The sequence below is a fragment of the Antechinus flavipes genome, chromosome 3 (genome assembly GCF_016432865.1).
Source record: "Antechinus flavipes isolate AdamAnt ecotype Samford, QLD, Australia chromosome 3, AdamAnt_v2, whole genome shotgun sequence".
Lineage (NCBI taxonomy): Eukaryota > Metazoa > Chordata > Mammalia > Dasyuromorphia > Dasyuridae > Antechinus > Antechinus flavipes.
Window position 1 is genome coordinate 265,836,896 of NC_067400.1, and position 12,955 is coordinate 265,849,850.

A 12,955-nucleotide genomic window follows, 5' to 3' on the forward strand; every position below is an offset into this window, starting at 1 on the left:
GGGATGGTCCTGGATGCAATAGGAGACCTTGGCCTTTTTTAAAAAGCTCAAGTCTTTAACAGGTCTCAGTTTGTATGAGATAATGCCCAATCAGTGAGTATGGCTAGGTAAGAAATGAACCAAAGAATGGTTTCTTTTACCTAGCCAAAAAATTAATCTGGGAAGGGAAGACCTTAGGTTTTCTGGCCAAGAGATGAAAATAGTAAAGAAGAAAATACATTAAGATGCTACTGGTGGATTTGTAACTTGGTCCAACCATTTTGGAAAATAATGTGCATGTACTTAAAAAAAAAACTGATTAAAATGTGTATACTCTGTGAATACAAAGAGAAAAAATTAGTCAGTCTTTTCTCTTAAGGAGCTCTCATTCTAATTAGAAGAGCCAGCATATGAAGGAAGGTCAGCTTTGGGGCTGAAAGAAAGGCTGGCTAATTCCTACGGTCTAGTGGGCAAAAGACCAGAATAATCATAAGTTTTTGAAGTAATTATTTAGAAATAATGTTATTGACACATGAAAATACAAGTAAGGGATAAAGAAAAAAAGCTTGTTATTCCTAAAATGTTTTCTTGAATAGTGTTTATATTTTTCAAAGCTCTCTCTTGCACATTCTCTCTTTGGATATGATCTGTTCCAGTGCTTCTTGTAAAAGTAGGTGTTGTGGTATAGCACAGTTTGTTTGTATTTTCTTTATTGCCTTTGTCCCAACCAAAAAAGGGTCAATTAAAATCTTTACAGACCACACCTACTGAAGCTGCTTCAAAGATGAGATTTTCTTCCCTAATTCCCCTCCTTTCTTGGTACATTCTCCATTCTCTCTCTTCTTTCTCTAAAGTCAGAGAAGGGAGAAAGAGTTTGGTCCCTAGATCTCCCATTGAATATTATGTAAAATTACTATGATATTAGAAGCTCATACCCTTCAGTAATAGGAGAAATAATTTTCTTCAGATCCTCATGGATTCCTCTGCCTATTCTTTGGAAGATTGAAAGATTGTAAAATGTGTAATAAAATAACTGGAGGATTTGAATATATGTGTGAAAGAAGAAAAGGCTAGCAGTCCTCTTAATAAGGATGGAAATGGTCCTAGTAGTCTTTAAAATTCTTATATGGTTAAGGCTTTGCTACCTAATCTGTGGCATCTAACCATTCTATAAAATATAAATAACTCCTCAGGGAAATTTTCCCATCCTCCAACTCTGATCACAAAAAAACAATCATAGGAAATGTGAACAATAATTTGTGAAAGGAGAACCAAGTGATCAGGGTGATGAGGGTAGCATAAAATTTCACTGTATTTGTTGAGTTGGTTCAAGTCATGCCCAACAATTTATAACTCCATTTGGGGTTTTCTTGACGAAGATATTGGGGTAGTTTGTTATTCCCTTCTCCAACTCACTTTACAGATGAGGACTGAGGCAAGTAAGTTTAAGTGACTTAAGTCCAGGATCACACAACTAGTACTAGAATTTAACTCAGAAAGATGAGTCAGGAAAACTCCAGATCCAGCACTTTCTCTACTTTCTACCTATTTTTTTGTTGTCTTCTTTCTTTCTTTCTTTTTTTGAAGGAGATCAAAAACATCATTGGATGATGTCTTAACTTGCATATGAATAAGATTTAAATAAAGCAGAGTTTCTTAGCCTCGCTCTTCTAGAGTTTCAAAGTCCAGTTTTAAGACAAAAGTCAGGATGACTAGTGATGGCCCAGGATGATTTAGTTAGTGTCTGTAATGACTGACCAAACCCTAAGCACTCCAGAGTGGATGCTTCAACTACCTACATGGTTGTAGTTACAATAAAAACAAATCGCTTTCAATTACCCATTCTCCAAGAAAATCTTCAGAAGCTTGGATAAACACCCCCCTAATTCACCATTGCATTTAAAACCTGTTACTTTCAACCTGGTTTTTATCCCATCTGCTGCAACAGTTTTACCAGGATGTAGCCACTGTTCATACTATAGCTTATTGGAGCAGTACGTAAAAGCTGAGAGAGGGGTGAACACCTTTAAAGACAAATGAGCAGCTCTGAAAAGGACTTGGCAAGCACTCAAACCAGAGATCCTAATCTTCCCTAAACACCCCATAAACTCTCTGTGCCACATGGAGAACAGAAAACTACAAAATGATGGGGTCTTTTATTTCCTAATCTTTAAATGAATGATAGAGAAGAGAGAGGAGGAAGAGATGAACAGAGAAATAGGAAGAACTCTTGCTTTTGGATTCATATGATCCAGTCAGTGCTAGGTGATCTGTCTCTGCTTTATAAAGCTTCTAGCCAATATTTGTATGGGATACCATTGGAACCCCTTGTAGGATGATTTTTATGACATTCCTTGATTAGCTACAGTTCCAAATCCCAATGCCCAGTTCAGCTTATTTTACTGCATACTTCAACACTAAACACAACTCATATTTTCATCATCTCCAACCGCTGCTAAAGGTTGGAGGGGAGCACAAGAGACCACATCCCTAAGATGCTTAGATATCATCAGTCTTTCAAAATATATATTCCAATGAGGCTCTCAATTCTGTTCCAACCTGCTGGGTATTATATTGTCTTCTTTAAATGTAATTCATTGAAAGTAGATACAGGAGTTGTAACTCAGAATTCAGAGCCCAAAAGGACCATAAAAGTCATTTAGTCTAAATCTCTCCAGATCTCCCTTTCCACAATTGTAAAATGAAGGGATAAGAGACTTGACTCAAGGCCACATAAACTAATAAGAAAGAATTCAAATTTCTGATCTTTTGAATTTGGACCCAGTTATTTAAACCCATATTTGACTCCAAATCCACTGTCCTTTCCATTATCCTATACTGACTCCTTCGTAATCTAACTAGTTCTTTTTGTTGCTAGTGTTGTTTTTTTTTTTTTTTTTTTTTTGGGGGGGGGGGGTTGGTCCATACCCAAATCCAGACCAACATTGATCTCTGTATTTCATAAGACTATACTCTACTAAGGGACACTATTCTTAGGACCAAATCTACTGAGAAGGATTTCAAAGAATGAATAAATTCACACAAAGAGCAATAAGGACTCAGATTTTCAGAATTCTCTAGGAAGAACATTATCTGGCATCAACAGCTCTGAGTTTTGTGTTTTTGATTTTTTTAATCCTTTTCCCCTGTATTTTTGCTCCTGTCATTCAGACAGAATTAGATGACAAGCATTAAAGTTTTCCAGACTACGATCTCCAAGGTGAGGTTTACTGCTTTTAAGAAAAGGACAGTTAATGAAAGCAAAAGTGCCATCTCAATTATCACAAGCCTACACAGTCACATTATCTTAGTCCCAGTGTCCTCTGGAAGTCATATTTTTATTTCAAGTTTTCCTGCATACAAGCATTCCCATTTATTATCTACTTTCTTGGTCTCTCGGAATTTATGCCAATTATCCTGTTTTTCACACGTTAGGGCAAGTACAATTTTTGCCATGCATGTGAAAGAAATGTGTTTCTTTCTCTGCTGAGAGGATCTTCACAACAGATAGAGCAAAGATTATTGAGCCCATTTTTCAAATCATTAAACAGATATCAAGAAGTGAAATGTCTTGGATAAAATTGTTGTTTGTCCTTTGTTCTTAAAGAGGACCATAGCTTCGGGGAGGTGATGTTCTGACATGCAAGTGAATTGTATTTAAGTGAGGGAGGGCTGGGCAAAGTCACCTGCCTCACTTTCCCCTCCAGAGCCACCTGGGTCCAGTGACCAAATAGAGATCAGGAGGACTGGAGATGGCTCTTGATGAAATGGGAGACTCTGCTTTTTTAAGCTAAGGTCTTCAACTCGACTTGACTGAGGCTACACCCATTCAGTGATTAAGGCTTAACAGAGTTACTAAGTTACTGGCAGACGTAGGACTAGAACTAAAAGTTTCTGATTTCTATCCCAGTGTTTTCTGTTACAAATTTATGAGCAGCTACTCCTAAAACCCTGCTGAACTCATTCTAAGAATACAGGAGTGATTTGCAGTCCTTGGATATAACCATATAAGGATAATGGACATATCAATCACATTTTGACAATTCTCATTTGTTACCAGAATAAGTCAACTGCAGATCTTCAGCAACCTTATCATGGAAACTTGGTGTTAAACTAAATGTACTCGGTGTTAAACTAAATGTACTCAGTGTTAAACTAGTGTTGTTGTTGCTGTTGTTTTAGTCATGGCTTCTACCTCATTAAATACATACACAGAGAGGAAGAGAAGGGAAAAAGGAATTGAGAAATCTGATTTTTACTATACTCTTGAAAAATATAATTTAAACACTGCTGTGCTATTTATTTATTTATTTATTTATTTACCATTTCTTTGTTTCTACTGTTACCCTGGCTTATCTTCAGCGTTCCTGATCTATACCTTACCATTGAACCAAATGGTTCTGGAAAAGAAAGGGAAGCTGCATAGCCTTCCCTTACTTAAATTCAATTCACCTGCATGTCATGGAATCATCTCCCTGATATCAGATGTCATGGTCATCTTCGAGATCAAAGGATAAAAAAAAATAGAATAAAAGATATCATGGGGCAGCTAGATGGTGCAGTGGATAGAGCACCATCCCGGAAGTCAGGAGGACCTGAGTTCAAATGTGATCTCAGACAGCTGTGTGACCCTGGGCAAGTCACTTAACCCCAAATTGCCTCAACAAAAAAAATAAAATTAAAGAGATCAAAGGATAAACAACAGTCATGTGCACATTCATATAGTTAGCAGAATGTTGTTGTGTGAAGGAAAATGAGTGAGGAAGAAATTAAATTCTTGGATGATTGATTCAGAATTACAAATGTAGTTGGATAAAGTAAGATACATTTGTAGTGACTGAAAATCATGTTATAATCCTCCCATAAATTTATTCCTTTGTCATGATCAGAAACAGGATACTGGAGTAGACTAACCACCTGGGCATTATAACATATGGGGAAAGGACTGAACTTGGAAGTGAAAAAGCAAAAACAAAAACTCTGACACTGTATTACCATGAGCAAAGCAGTTAAATGCACTATGACTCAGTTTCCTCACCTGTAAAATGAGAATAGATACGTTTATGTCACAAAGCTGTAAAAATCAATTGATCAAGTATGTACAAAGCACCATGAAAACTCTAAAATACTGTGTAAATTTTATTTAGTTGGAGCAATTATTATTGGAAATACCTTCTAAGATGATTTTGTACTTTTTCAATAAGATTAATTATATGAGTTTTGGGATTGAAAATAGCTGCCGTATATGTATAATTTCAAAAAAAACTGAAAGTTTCAAGGACAAATTAAAATGTAAAAATTATGTTTCAAGACTGTACTGTAATACTTTTCATGGTCACTGGTACATTTTGTTGTTGAATTGTTTTTCAATTATATGTGGCAGAGATACTAGAGTGGATTCCCACTTCCTTCTCCAGTTCATTTTAAAGATGAAGAAACTGAGGCTGAGGGGTAAATGACCTGCCCAGGGTCACAGAGTCAATAAGTGACTTGGGCCAGATTTGAACTCAGGAATATGTGTCTTCCTGGCTTCAGGCTCAGCATTCTATCCACTGTGCCATCTATGTCCCTAGTGAATATTTAATAAATACTTGTAGATTGATTGATTCATAATATATATGTTAATGTATTTTCTATCTTTATTCACATGAGGAGAAATCAATTATGTTCTTCCAACAAGGATCCATAGAATATCAAATTATATATTTAAATAATACTTTAACTTTCAATATCAACTATCTTGAATTATTTTTAAGTGCCACTTTACGTCACAGCTCTACTGGAAAATAGCTAACGTGACTGGCTTCTTGAAGGGCCTTTACACCCACAGGAAGATAGAATTACTGCCTGCTAAGCATTGTCAAAAAATGAAAAGCTTGTAAATTTAGATGACATGTTCTTCCATTTCACATGCGCCCACTAAAGCCTAGAAATAGTACACTTGGAGTGCTCATAACATTTCCACCCACCTCAACTATTCTTCATTTAATATCTATGCCTTTCAAATTCTTGGAATTAATATTATAAAACCAAGTAAGTTGAGAATTATAGAGTTCCATTCAGCAAACGTTTTTCAAGTGTTTGCTCAGCACAAGACAATGTACTAGGCACTATTGACATGAAACACAATGCCCTGCAGACCTTGCTACTCAGGAACTTAGGATATAAACACAATTTACTGTTAAACTTTTGAAATAAATAGCAAGTGTTGAAATTAAATAAATTAAAGGGTAGTTAGATGGTACAGTGAATAGAGTACTAGCCCTGCAATGAGGAGGATCTGAATTCAACTCCAGCCTCAGACCCTTAATACTTACTATCTTTAGGATCCTGGGCAAATCACTTAATCCCAGTTGCCTTGCCAGAAAAAAATTAAATAAAATAAGTAGTATTATTGAAGAATGTTTAATTTCAAAATTGCCTAAAGGATAAAATCAAGCATTTTTAACTCCCAATATCAGAGGCATGGTACTCTAGAATAATATTCAAGAAACAGTCTCAAAAGGATATCTGCTCATTCTCCTACCTTTAGAAGAATTCATATAAACTATACAAGAATTAAAGGGGGGGGGTAATCTGTAAAGGGGAAATTGGTAGCTATGATTATTGAGCTGCCATTAGTGATATATGAAAGACTGTGGAGATTTTTTAAGGGTAAATATTGAAAACTATCTAGTCATATATTTTGAATATAAAAACTTAAAAAAAAGAAATATCTCATTTTATCATCCCAATTCTGGATAGTAATTGCTATTATGATCCCCATTTTTTAAAGTGAGGAAATTGAGGACAAAGATTAAATGATTTACTCATGTTCTCATAGCTATTAAGTGTCTAAAAGTCATATTTGAATTCAGAACTTCCTGACTTTGGCCCATATGCACTGTGCTACTTAGATGTCTGATTGGGAAAAGTATCACACAAATGAAAGACAAACATGGCTTTGATTTTCAAAAAAACTAAAAAGAATGGAATCTATAAGTTTGACTTTGATTCTACCCCTGATAATGATACCTGTGAGGCCTTAATCAAATCTCTTAAACTCCCTAGAGTTCAGTTACCTTATCTATAAAGTGAATGGTTTTGGAATGGATTATCTCAGAGCTATTTTCCAGTTCTAATTTTAAGACTCTGGAATTCCTGATAAAATTTTAGAAAATATTATTAAAATTATTAAAAAATATTAGAACATTATTTAAAATAAATTTAGTGAATATTTAAAAGAAAAGTGGTGAGTAGTAAAGAAAGGAAATCAAGTAAGTAATAAAAGAAATTCTCATTTGAGATTAGATAACACAGTGACCTAGTTCATAAAAATTGCATGTCAGATATATGTCATGATCATACAAAGGACAGAAAGATTCACAGAAGAAAAAATAGATAATTTTGATTACATGACATTTTAAAAGTTTTTCACATGAACAATTTTGATATAACTACCAAAATTTGAAAAGAAACAATTAATTGAGAGGAAAAATATTTGCAGTAAATTTCTTTGATAAAGTTCTCATAAATAGAACTGATTCAAATTTATGAGCCATTTCCCAAATGATAAATGATCTAAGGATATGAACAGGAAGTTCTCATGCAGAGAAACTTAGGCCATCTATAAACATAGTAAAAAATGTTTAAAAAAAAACATGAAGAATTAGAAAATACAAATTGAAGTAATTTTTGTGTTTTATCTCATACCTTTTACATTGCCAAAGATGACATTTCAAAAAAGAAAAGAAAATGAAGAGAGCTGTAACTTCCCTAAGGTTGTTGATATTCTCTTGGTGAATTTGTGAATGAGTCAAACCATGTTGCATTATGCTCTGGAATTATGCACAAAAAAGATAAAACATAGAACATGCCATTTGGTCCAATTATACCATTACAAGTCTGTACCCCAGAGATCAAAGAAAGAGGAAAAGGTCCAAAACCCTAAAACCTGCATTTGTAGCAGCTCTTTTTGTGATGACAAAACAAAACAAAACAAAATACACTTGGAAACTGGAGAATGGCTGAACTAATGATGGGATAGCAACGTAATGGAATACTACTGTGCTATAAGAAAAGAGGAAGTAGAATGTCTAGAAGACAGGGAAGAACTGGCATAAACTTAAGCAAGTGAACTGAGCTAAACTAGAAGAATTTATGATATAATGTCAATATTATTTTTTTAAATTGTGAAATATTTAATAAGAGATCAATTAAATGAGCAACCATAATGTGTCCAGATGAAAATGATGTAGAGAGTAAACAATGCATGAGAGGTACAAAAGAACTACCAAGATCCAAAGGGAAAAAAGAGTAGAGAAGGAGGAGCTGATATTACATGGTAAATCCTCAGCTATTCCTTAGAAGATGAATAAAATTTCAACTGATAGAAATGTTCCAAGCTCAGAAAACAGTATGAGTCATCTGAAGCTCTTCACAGACGATAGGAGAATAGATTTAGAGTGAAAAGCCATTTAATCCAACCTCCTCATTTTTAAAAATTGATGAAACTGAAGTCCATAAAATTGAAGTAATTGCTAGAGTAATAAAGGAAAGAGCTAGTATTGGGACCCAATCTCCTGATTCCAAATACAGTATTTTTTCCTATGCTGACTTTAATTATCTACACATCTGATCTACTTTTAAGTCCTCATTTTACATTGGAGATTCCCAGACATCTTTTTTAGTCTCGACATCCCTTGGCTTTTAATACATCTTACTAGACCCCTTATTCAATATGAAAGAAAATAAATTTATAGAGTTTGCTATGCTTATGCACATAACAAATAAAATAAGTTTAGTTAATTTTTCATAGATGTAGCTAGGTGGTGCAGTGCATAGAGCACTGGGTTTGGAATCAGTTCCAGAACTGTCCTAAACCAGTACTAGTTGTGAAACCCTGCGCAAATAATTTAAATCTGTTGATCTCAGTTACCTCATCTGTAAAATGAATTGGAGAAGGAAATGGTAAACCTCTCCAGTATTTTTGCTATGAAAATCCCATATGAGGTCATGAAGAGCCAGCATGACTCAAACAATTCAGCAACAGCAAAAATTTTTCATAAAGAAAATTATTTGTTAGATAATATTTTAGTGATAAAATTAGTAAATTAGTAAAATCTATCAGAACATAGTCAAATAAATAATGAGAATCTTGACTATTTTTCTCATCAAGAAAAAGTTTTCTTTTTGGTATACTTTTTTAAAAAAGTATCTCTATTTTTTGTTTTGAATTTGATTTTGATCAGAACTAAAAATTCTGATTCATAGAGACAGTAAAAATAAGAAGTCATCTTAAGGGAGAGCCAGGAGGTAGAATATGTCAAGAAGATCAAACTACACCTACTATCCTCTTGTCTCAGAACAACAGTGTTGATGGAAACAGCTTGAACTCTAGAGCCCCAGGGCTGACTATTCTTCAAAACTGCTTGCTGCTTCCAGCTAAGCTCTTCTAACTATCATTATACTGGAACATCCTTTGTGGAAAGGGGTCCCACCATTACCACAACCATCACCAGATAAGCACAGATGAAATGCAATGAGTCTTGAGGCTAGTCCTTCTCTCCCCCATATGTACCTAGACCATTATCAGTCCACTTTCTATTCTAGGTCTCCCATAGCAAGGTTCCAGGGAAGCAAATATTACCGGAATGAGACCTGGCAACTTTCTTTCTGCAGACCTAGAAAAGAAAGTTCTCATCATTAAAATCAAATGGCTCAACATCAGAAACCAATGTGGCATTATATTAACGAAAATGATATTTAGAAGATACTTTACTATCTGCTTTGCTTCTGCATCATGAAAAAAAAACTTTCTTTTTTTCAGTTCTAACAATATTTTATTTTCCCCAATACATGCAAAGTCTTGTGTTCCAAATTTTTCTCCCTCCCTTCTCCTTCTCCAAGACAGCAAGCAATCTGAAATAGGTTAAACATGTGCAATTCTTCTAAATGTATTTCCATATTCATCATACTGCATAAAAAAACAGATCAAAAGTAAAACAATAAATACAAGAAAGGGAAAAAAACAAATAAGCAAACAATAACAAAAAAGGTGAAAGTACTATGCTTTGAGCTACATTTAGTTTCCATACTTCTCTCTCTGGATGTGGATGGCATTTTCCATCATAGAGATTTTCTTTTCTGCTTGCAGTTGATACTATATATTTTTCTCCCTCATTTGAGAATTTTGATTCATGAGATCATAGTTCAAATATTTGTTTTATCTATATTGCCATCACATTCCTTTGCTGAAATCCTTTATGATAAGATTCCTGTGCTTCACTATAAGTAGTCTCTCCTGGCTTATATTTGCTTTTTCATCTAGTGTTGCATAAAACTGTGCAGGTAGGCCAAAAAATTGAGGCTAGAACTCAAAGACTGTTCTCTTCTGGTTTTCCTTCTATGTGTGTAACTGTTCTTCTCTTTTATTGGTTTTTTAAATACATGCAATGACCACTAACTATGGGTGTCCCCCAAAGGTATTAGACTTTTTCCTGATGCTATGTATTCCTATGAAATTCACCTTTTCTCAGCATTATGTTTTTAAATAAGTAAAGGAAAGGCTAAATTCCAATTAAAAGTTAATGAAAATAGGGGCATCTAGGTGGTACAGTGCATAGAGCATCAGCCCTGAAGTCAGGAGGACCCGAGTTCAAATCTGACCTCAGACACAATACTTCCTGGCTGTAGGAACCTGAGCAAGTCACTTAACCCCAATTGTCCAGGGGGAAAAAAGATATAATTTTTCTAATATACTTTCTGGACACCCTAAGAGGACCATAGACCAAGCTAAGAATCCCTGCTCAGTATTGAAATTTAAATTTACTGTCCCTTCCTTAAACATATAAAAATTACACTTCTCACAAAGCCACAGATTCCATGTAGCCAAGAGCATCGCATGTCTTAAACCCTAGGGTTTCTGTGAAGCTTCCATGTAGCAACCATATCAGTTATAGCACCCTGCTTTACACACAGAAGATACTAAATAAATATTTGTTTAATGAACAGTAATAGTTGTGTCAGGGTTTGTAGAAGAAAGAAAACTTGAGCTAAACCTAAAAAGGATGAATGAGTTAGAAAACAAAATACAAGAATTATAGGATCACAGCTAGTTGGAACTTTAGAAGGCATCTAGTCTAATTTATCATTTTATAGATGAGAAAAATTGGGTTCCAATGAGGTGAAGTGAAGTGATTATTCTAGTCACATAAACAGGAAGTGACAGAAACAGGCTTTGAATTTGTTCCTCTGACCTTCCACTATACCACTTTCTCTCAGGAGAAATTACAGCAAGCTGCCTGAGCAAAATGTAACTAGTACTAAAAGTGGGATTGATAAGGCATGTGTGAGCAACATGAAGACAGCCTAGTTAGAGTTGGAAAATGGTGCAGTAAAGCAGAAATTAACTATAAAACAATTGATTCAAATCTCAGTCTCTTTGCTGTCAAATAATAGCAATTCCTCAATGCCTTCACAATTTTATCCCTTTTACCTTAGTTTAGGGATTCCTCCTTAGTTCAGAGATTCTCATTCTGGGTCTGAGAATTTAATTCTAAGAATATTAAAATAGAATTTCTTATTTCAATATAATTATGATTATTAATTATAAGTAAGCCCATGTGTTTTATTTTATAAATTTAAATATATATATATATATATCTTCTATATATACTTGGTCTAACTAGCTGCTTTGTTCTATTCCTTTTTATCAAATGCCAAGATATCAACAAAAATTTGTATGTAGAGACACACAGACTCCAGAGTTGAATAACAGAGTTGATACAAGAGATTTGGTTGGATTACTTTTGGGAAATATAGCAACCCAAACTTTCCATGAAGGCAAAGGTCCACACCATTGTCACAGCTAAATGACAGCAAGACAAGAGATACAACAACCTCTGAAGAATGAAAAATGAGTATCACCCAGAAGGAAATAGAGAGACATGGTGGATTATAAGCACTGTAGCCACTGTGGCTACAGCATGTAACCAAGGAGGAATTCTAAAGAACAGAAGTAAAATGTGATCAAGGAACTGCTTAATAGAAAAAAGTAGGTAGGTAGGTCATTTGGCAAGTCTGAAGGATGACAGACAGAACCCTAAAATGTTATACTGGTATTCTCACAATGTCAAGAGAAAGCAAGGAAAGCCTCCAGCACAATGAATAACCACCTTAGGCTAAACTTGGGGAGTTTACAAGTGTCCTACATGAGCAAGCATGGGTAGATTGTGAACTGAATCACTGGAGGGAACTCCCAAATCAACCAGATTACACATGTATTGAAGTACAATATTTAAATATAACCAACAAAATAGCTATTAGTCAAAATTTTTAAGCCTCGGTGGTTATCTCATTTTCCAGGTCACCTTGGGGCTTGGAATCAGGGAGACCTGTGTTAAAATGCAGTATCAGATACTTCCTAGCTATGTGAACCTGGGTAACCATTAACTTATATGCTTCAGTTTTCTTGATTGTAAAATGTGGGTAATAATAGCATCAACCTCAGAGAGCTGTTGTTTTGGATCAAATGAGATAATATTGTAAAATCCTTAGCACAGTTCTTGGAACATAGTAGGAATTTAATAATTATTTTTCACCTCCCTTCTTTTCATTTCCCTATGTATAGTGATCTTAATTTGCTTTGGAGACTATTTAGCAGTTGAGAAGAGAGTAGTGGGGCTGAGTTCTCTCAAAAACTCAATAGAGATATAAGTTCCCTAGCATTCTAGATAAACCACTGGTTCTGTTCTTTGAACAAGGAGGTGCGGATTCAGCTCTTCAGTTCTGCACTCATATCATGACAATCAATGACAGTTTCAAGTGCACAGGATATAATTATTCATAATTATTCATCATTCTAAGTGGGTAGAGTGAAGTATCTAAAAAAGTTTCAGATAAATTATCTAGATAATAATAAACCATTCATAAATTTAAACAATGATTTCTGCCTTACTTAAAAATTTTTCTGAACATTATACAATGATCAGTTCTG

General features: G+C 34.6%; 1 non-coding gene across 1 annotated transcript; it reads left to right on the forward strand.

The window, feature by feature from the left end:
• Positions 1–1,026: 1,026 nt before the first annotated feature.
• Positions 1,027–1,151, forward strand: LOC127558536 (U6atac minor spliceosomal RNA). Its single transcript, XR_007952913.1, has one exon. It is a non-coding gene; the product is annotated as a U6atac minor spliceosomal RNA (small nuclear RNA).
• The last annotated feature ends 11,804 nt before the right edge of the window (positions 1,152–12,955 follow it).